Source organism: Macrobrachium rosenbergii, chromosome 8 (assembly GCF_040412425.1).
Source record: "Macrobrachium rosenbergii isolate ZJJX-2024 chromosome 8, ASM4041242v1, whole genome shotgun sequence".
Classification (NCBI taxonomy): Eukaryota; Metazoa; Arthropoda; class Malacostraca; order Decapoda; family Palaemonidae; genus Macrobrachium; species Macrobrachium rosenbergii.
In genome coordinates, this window is record NC_089748.1 from 30,101,192 (window position 1) to 30,110,107 (window position 8,916).

Genomic DNA, 8,916 nt, shown 5'->3' on the forward strand with positions numbered 1-8,916 from the left:
GGTTGTTTTAAGATTTTAGTGAACTCCTTTTACTTATTATTGACTTGTCTTGGAATGAGATGTTTTGTTTTAAATATTTTACTACATAAAGAGCTGTTGCCATTGTATTAATTTGTTACTGATGTTCGCAAATTATATTTTATAGCCTTGAAAAATGCGACTTGGAATTCGTCGAAACGTCGGCATTGGAAATAAACTGTTAGAATGAGACATGCCTTTTCTATTACTTCCTTTTGTGATGTATACTTCGAGCCTCAGCTCTGTCATATATATATATATATATATATATATATATATATATATATATATATATATATATATATATATATATATATATATATATACATATATATATATATATATATATATATATATATATATATATATATATATATATATATCAAATATATATAGAGCCTTAGAAACTTTACTCAAATTGTTGAAAATAAAGGCTAGATTCAGAGACTGAAATGTCTTTCTCCTCAGGCAAATAGTACACTATTTGCTTGAGTAGAAGGCAGTTCTTGTCACTGAAATATAGTCTTTATTTCCACATTTTAACGTTTTCTATGGGCCTTATATTTGATGGAATTCTGTTTTAACAGAAAATATTTCTGATCAGTCATATATAAAATATATATATATATATATATATATATATATATATATATATATATATATATATATATATATATATATATATATATGTGCGTGTGTGTGTGTGTGTGTGTGTGTGCGTGCGTGTGTGTGTGTGTGCGTGCGTGTATGTGTGTGTGTAGGTGTATGTGTGTGTCATATGTCAACATCTTGACATTTTGACATTAAGCATAAACCAGAGAAACAACTCATTCAAATGAATGGCATGAGTGTGTGTAACCTGAATTCGGCGAATTGCTAATGTATAGCAGTGGATGAAAGAATCTACTAATGGAATTAAAGCTTTCTGAACAGGATGTTCATATAATTAATGGCACAAAAACTTTAACTCTTTCGTACCCGCCATTTTTTTACAGATTGTGTAAATATCTATGGAGGTGTTAGTCAGTTACAAATGAATTTTATTGTTTGAAAGTTACTTTATTAATTTTCTTGTCTCTTCCTATTAATTTTCTTTTATTATTTCTATTTCCATTTGTCGCTGTTTCTGTGATTCAGCTTTTTTTATCACAACCATGTAATAGAATATAATAAAAATTGTCATTCTTCTCACAGGCAATAGGCAGGAACTGGGTCCTATGATGAGGTCATTCAGCATGAAAGAGAAACTAAGAGGGATAAAAAAATAAGGTTTGGAAGGTGTGACAGGAGGAGAAATTGAGAGTAAAAAGGTTTGAAAGGTGTAACAGGAGGAGAAATTGAGAGTAAAAATTTGGAAGGTGTAACAGCAGGAGAAATTGAGAGTAAAAACAGGTTTGAAAGGTGTAACAGGAGGAGAAATTGAGAGTAAAAGGTTCGGAAGGTGTAACAGCAGGAGAAATTGAGAGTAAAAAGGTTTGGAAGGTGTAACAGGAGGAGAAATTGAGAGTAAAAAGGTTTGGAAGGTGTAACAGGAGGAGAAATTGAGAGGGAAAGGTTTGGAAGGTGTGACAGGAGGAGAAATTGAGAGTAAAAAGGTTTGGAAGGGGTAACAGTAGGAGAAATTGAGAGTAAAAAGGTCTGGAAGGGGTAACAGTAAGAAATTGAGAGTAAAAGGTTTGGAAAGTGTAACAGGAGGAGAAATTGAGAGTAAAAAGGTTTGGAAGGTGTAACAGGAGGAGAAATTGAGAGTAAAAAGGTTTGGAAGGTGTGACAGGAGGAGAAATTGAGAGTAAAAAGTTTGGAAGGGGGGAACAGTGGGAGAAAATGAGAGTAAAAAGTTTTGGAAGGCGTAACAGAAGGAAAAGTTGAGAATAAAAGTTTGGAAAGTGTAACAGGAAGAGAAATTGAGAGAAAAGTTTTGGAAGGTGTAACAGGAAGAGGAATTGAGAGTAAAAAATTGGAAGGCGTAACAGGAAGAGAAATTGAGAGTAAAAATGTTTGGAAGGTGCAACAGAAGTAGAAATTGAGAGAAAAGGTTTGGAAGATGTAAAAGGAGGAGAAATTATGAATAAAAGGGTTTGGAAGGTGTAATAGGAGGAGAAATTGAGAATAAAAAGGTTTGGAAGGTGCAACAGGAGGAGAAATTGAGGGAAAGGTTTGGAAGGTGTATCAGGAAGATAAATTGAGAATAAAAAGGTTTGGAAGGTGTAACAGGATTAGAAATTGAGACAAAAAGGTTTGGAAGGTGTAAAAGGAAGAGAAATTGTGAGTAAAAGGGGTTTGGAAGGTGTTAAAAGGAGGAGAAATTAAGAGTATAAACGTTTGGAAGGTCTAACAGTAGAGGAAATTGAGAGTAAAAAGGTTTGGAAGGTGTAATAGAAGGAGAAATTGAGAGAAAAGGTTTGGAAGGTGTAAGAGGAGGAGCAACTGAGAATAAAAAAGGTTTTGAAGGCGTAATAGGGAGGAGAAATTGAGGACAAGGTTTGGAAGGTGTAACATGAGGAGAAATTGCGAGTTTGAGGTTTGAAGGGTCCAGCCCCATGAGAGCTGATAGTCAGCTCAGTGGTTTGGTTAAACTTTTTAATAATAGTAATTGAAGGTGTAACAGGAGGAGAAGTTGAGAATAAAAAGTTTGGAAGGCTTAACAGGAGAAATTGAGAGAAAAGGTTTGGAAGGTGTAACAGGAGAAATTGAGAGTAAGAAGGTTTGGAAAGTGTAACAGGAGGAGAAATTGAGAGAAAAGGTCAGGAAGGTGTAACAGGAGGAGAAATTGAGACTAAAAGGTCTGGAAGGTGTAATAGGAGAGAAATCAAGAGTAAAAGGTTTGGAAGTTGTAACAGGAAAAGAAACTGAGAATAATAAGGTACGGAAGGTGTAACAGGAGGAGAAATTGAGAGTAAAAAGGTTTGGAAGGTATAACAGGAGGGGAAATTGAGAGCAAAAGGATTTAGAAGGTGTAACAGGAGGAGAAATTGAGAATAAAAAGGTTTGGAAGGTGTAACAGATGGAGAAATTGAGAGAAAATGGTCTGGAAGGTGTAACAGGAGGAGAAATTTAGATTAAAAGGTTTGGAAGGTGTAATAGGGAGGAGAAATTGAGAGTAAAAGGTTTTAAAGATGCAACAGGAGGAGAAATTGAGAAAAAGGTTTGGAAGTTGTAACAGGACGAGAAATTGAAACTAAAAGGTTTGGAAAATTTAACAGGATTATAAATTGAGAGAAAAGTTTTAGAAGGTGTAACATGAGAAGGAATTGACAGCAAAATTTTTTGGAAGGTGTAACAGGAGGAGAAATTGAAAGGAAAGGTTTGGAAGGTTTACCTGAGAGAGAAATTGAGAGTAAATAGTTTGGAAGGTGTAATAGGAGGAGAAGTTGGGAATAAAAAGTTTGGAAGGTGTAACAGGAGAAGAAATTGAGAGAAAAGGTTTGGAAGGTGTAACAAGAGGAGAAGTTGAGAATAAACATTTTGGAAGGTGTAACAGGAGGAGAAAATTAGTAGTAAGGTTTGGAAGGTGTAACAGAAGGAAAAATTGAGAATAAAAGGTTTGGAAGGTGTAACAGAGTGAGGAATTGAGAGAAAAGTTTTGGAAGGTATAACAGGAGGAGAAATTGAGAGAAAAGGTTTGGAAGGTGTAAGAGGAGGAGAAATTGAAATAAAATATTTGTAAGTTGCAACAGGACGAGAAATTGAGAGTAAAAATGTTTGGAAGGTGTATCAGGAGGAGCAAATTGAGAATAAAAAGATTTGGAAGGTGTAACATGAGGAGAAGTTGTGAGGAAAAGGTTTGGAAGGTGTAACAGGATTAGAAATTGAGAGAAAAAGGTTTGGAAGTTGTTACAGTAGTAGAAATTGAGAATAAAAAAAGTTTTAGAAAGTATAACAGGAGAGGAAATTGAGAGAAAAAAAGGTTTGGAAGGTGTAAAGGAGGAGAAATTGAGAATAAAAGGTTTGGAAGGTGTAACAGGAGGAGAAAATTGATAATAAAAAAAGGTTTGGAAGGTGTAACAGTAGGAGAAATTGAGAGAAAAGGTTTGGAAGGTGTAACAGGAGGAGATTTTGAGAATAAACAGGTTTGGAAGGTGTAACAGGAGGGGAAATTGAGAGAAAAGGTTTGGAAGGTGTAACAGGAGGAGAAATTGAGAATAAAATGGTTTGAAGGTATCAGGAGCAAAAATTGAGAGTAAAGATTGGAAGGTATAACAGGAGGAGAAATTGAGAGGAAAAATTTGGAAGGTGTAGCAGTAGGAGAAACTGCAATAAAAAGGTCTGAAGGTGTAACAGGAGGAGAAATTGAGAATAAAAAGGTTTGGAAGTTGTAACAGGAGGAAAAACTTTTGCTGTCGCACAATTAGGAGAGGGTTGAGAAAGTAAGATGGAAGATAGAGAATATGGACGGAGGAGGTACAGTCAAAGGAATGAAAGGGGTTGAAGCAACAAGGTACCGAAGGGACACTGCATAAGAAACTCATTTAATGCCTACAGTGCACTGCGTGAGGTGCACTCACGGCACTATTAAACCCTCTAAGGTGATTCTAGAAGGGGTCAAGAGAAAGACAACTCTCTCTCTCTCTCTCTCTCTCTCTCTCTCTCTCTCTCTCTCTCTGTGTGTGTGTTTTAACGTTTAAGAAATTTGCATGTCTCTTTACTTTACCATTGAACAAAAAAGGTTGTTTGCATATCTGTACCGAAATGTTTCCCCTTCACATTTGGTAGTAAAGATGACGGACAGAAGCGAATAATCTATAAACAGAGAATTGTCGAACTTCTTAACAGTCAATTTTGTACGTTAAATAGATATTAATACTTATGAACACTTACATTAGTTCTTGCATAGACAGTGAATATGTCTCATTCAAAGTAATTGGTGTAATATTAGTACAAAAACTATATAACATATGTTTTAGTATGTATATATATATATATATATATATATATATATATATATATATATATATATATATATATATATATATATATATATATATATATTTACATACTAGCTGACCAACCTAGCAATACCTGGGAAAACTCTGAATGACAACCAATAAACTCACTCTCTCTCCGCCCTAACACTCCATCTCTCTCTCCTCCCTAACACTCTCTCTCTCTCTCTCTCTCTCTCTCTCTCTCTCTCTCTCTCTCTCTCTCTCTCCCCCTGAGCTATTAAGATAGTTGCTTCAATTACATTGCCGCGCATTTTTGACATATTAGGTTTCATCCCTTCTTACCCGTATTCCTAGCGTGGAACTGAAAGGGGCTTTGGGAGTGTCTCTGTGACCTCAAAACTGTGGATTAGACACTAATATTTGTAATTTTAGGTTATTTTTACATGTCACCCCTTCCCACCCCCACCCCCACCGTCTGTGGTGCCAGTGGTGTCTTTACCCCAGAATATTCTTTTCCAGATAGTAAGTCATGTGTACACCGAAATGAGGTATGATAAACCCTTGGAGTTTATTCAGTTACTAAGTCGACAGAAAGCAGAACCAGCCCCATTTCAAGGGAAGCGTTTCCATCCCGACCCCTTTGGATCCCTTTAGTGCTAGTGATGTCTTACCTACACAGTATTCTTTTCTAGATAGTAAGTCATATGCATACCAAATTTGGTTGAAATTGCTCAATGGTTTTCAGAGTTATGCTGGAACATACACATACATACATCCATTTATATGTTACAGGCCTAATTTCACAGGCCTATACATTATTTAAGTCTCTTTTTAACAACAGAGATTGGTATCTCTATATTGTAGCGAGAGCCGGCTAGCTGTGTCAGCCGGTCTGTCATCTTCACATCATAAGTTATTCATTGCCCTAACTAAATTCTAAGGTCTACTGGAATGAGATACTTAGGTTACAACACTAAAAACTTTATTGACAGAAAAGTAACAAAAATAACTTCAGATAAGCTACGAAAGAATTGAATCGAATGATTCAACATAACTATGAAATTTTCCTGAATAAGGTCCAAAACAAAGACACCCAATTATTTAAGGAAATACAGAAATAACGCATCTGTCATCCAAATCATAACAGGTCACTCAGTACCTTATAAAAAAGTCGTGTCATATATGATTAAATGTCACACCACTCCTTCCTTGAAGAGGAACGTGAGCACAAGAAGGAAGGTAGGAAGGAAGGAAGGAATACCTGTAAGAGACAAGCGTTATATTAAAAACCAGAAAATGTAAAAAATGCAGAAACACAAGATTTCACTGCAACAGGGATGAAGTCTTTTCTCCAGAGTCTGTAAGAAAAAAGTCTAAATTGCTTTATGAGTGGTACTCACTTCACAATAGTCCTCTGGAAACACAGACTCCATCTGTGTGCTTCCCTTTAACAATTCACATATTATCGTCACTCAGAACAGATCATATTGCCCACTCATTCTGTGAAACACTCCCATTATATGGGTTTTGCAATGCACATATGAACACACTCTCGTAACATCGAGTAACATCGTTCAAGTTCAAGGTACGATAAGACACGCCTTCTGTAAAACAAGGAGTCACGAGGTACTTGGTCACACACATACTTACACACTCCACTGTGATGTTCTTTCAAATCCGGATCTATAACCGGATAAACCTTCTCGAAGGTTCTTTTGCTGAAATCGCATTTCCACTCCACGTGTTTTGCCAGCAAGAGTTTTCTGCGAACATTGACTTCTTGTGGTATGCGAACGACACTCAAGCATTTTATTACATGATGTGTATAGTCATACGATCTCTCGAAAAGCTGATAAAATCTTTTCAAAGGACACCTTTGTGACCAGTTACAGTAGCTCGGTCCACCTACCCATAGGTGTCCCCACCTAAGTTACGATAACTGTCTAATCGAAAGTTTAGTAAAGCCAGACTGCAACGTCATCTCTAACACTAGATGCAAAAATTATATATATATGTCGTAACACAGATATTATATCACAATCAGTTCCTTAAGAAACGTAGCACTTGAGATGATTGCATTCTGGTGATTTCATCATGCTGAATGGCCTGCAATTGCACGCCAGCGGTGAAGGTTTTTCCCAGCGATCCGACCAAGATAAATGGCTTGCGACTGCACAAGCCCCATGTTGAATGTGGCTCTCGCAAATCCTTTGCGCCAACCCAACGTCTCCCAGCAACTACAACCTTTTGCTGGTTCTGTGACTTCATGCAGATGGCTGATTAGGAGCAAACAACGAGGGAGCGGCCGAGTCTTGGTGCACCCAGTCACAGACGTGTTGAGGGGATCCCTACATCTTCCTTCCCCTGGCGTAGACTAACCGACTCTGGAGGCCGAGACCCGCACATGCTAATGAGCTCAAGCACCAAAGGTATCAGGTACATCCGGAGCATTTAGTCCCACCCCAGTTACTGTTTCTCTCCGTGAATTTCTCTATTATTTTCCGAATTTCCAACTTTTATTCTCCTAACCAAAACCCCCTTTGTTCAATCAAAACTACCAACAAAGCAGCCCATGATTCGCCCTATGACTTGTCCTAAGCTCCAAGTAAATCCATTCAGTGATCAGAATTAGATTGTTCCCACCATAGGGCTAAGTAATTCTAAATGACCAGTTTCCTCCATGGTGTATATTTAAGTTTCATAAGAGAGAAATTCCCTTGATTTGGAATGCTAACTTGGATTTCTTCCAGGAATCCTGTTACTGTGCTCCCACGCTGTCGAACCCATCCTTGTGAATCAATTACACTTAGAAGAACTGCCATTTCTGATAAGCCAGAGAGTGTGATACGCAGTTCCTGTCCCATTGTGCACAAGAGCCGGCCCTTTGCAACTCATTCAACCAGCATATACTGCTTCCTATTTCAAAGACATGCTATTCACGGTCTAATAGTGTTTCACATTTTATTTCATTGACTGCTGGATCATCAGTTTTCAGATTAATTTCATGATTGTTTCAGTTGTAAATAAATTCATCTTAACATACTCGTGAATCATTCCTCATGGCGACCTTCCAATACCTGATTTAATTCTGATGAAAAAACCCCATTACATTTCTTCCAACAGACCCTAGAATGTAAATATATATATATATATATATATATATATATATATATATATATATATATATATATATATATATATGTATATATATATATATATATATATATATATATATATATATATATATATATATATATATATATATATATATATATATATAAATTGAATGTTTGTACATTAGTTTGGTTTCCATAGAAATCCAAACTGCTTGACAGACGCAGACAAAATTTTGCACATGGACTCTATGTAATCCCAGAAAGGTTTTTTCAACTCAAAGTCAAACTCCTACTCCGTGACAGACATACAAACACAGACAAAACATATGAAATTTTCGTTTTTATGTCACCTTTTCTTTCAGTTTTATGGGTTTATTCTCATTTTTCACCTGACACTTTACCTTTTCTTCTGGCGCCGCCTGAATTATGATTAACCTACAACAATAAATCCCTATAACATCAGTTTTTGATAAAAATTTACATGAATTTTTTATCATAATTTATGATAATAATTAATATAATCGTTTATTACCTCGATAAAATCTACTGTGAAAACATAAATCGATAATTTCTTTCCGAGTCCGAGTCCGCGCATGCGTAGTAGTGGGACACCGTTCATACATATGGTTGAAGACGTTATATGATGTAATAAGCAAAGAAGCATATTCCCTTTTTGCGTACGGTGTAAAAAATGGTCCTACAAACGATCTCACGTCATTTATTAAATATCACCAACATTGCGTAGGAAGAACAACACATAGTTGGCTGTGCTGGAATAATCGAAATATCACCTAGGATGCCCCAGCGGTTGGAATTAATTATCGTGCGAATTCGCTTCACTGCATATGGAAGATAAGACTCTTCTCACGTTGCTTGCTTGTACTGATTACCTGGAA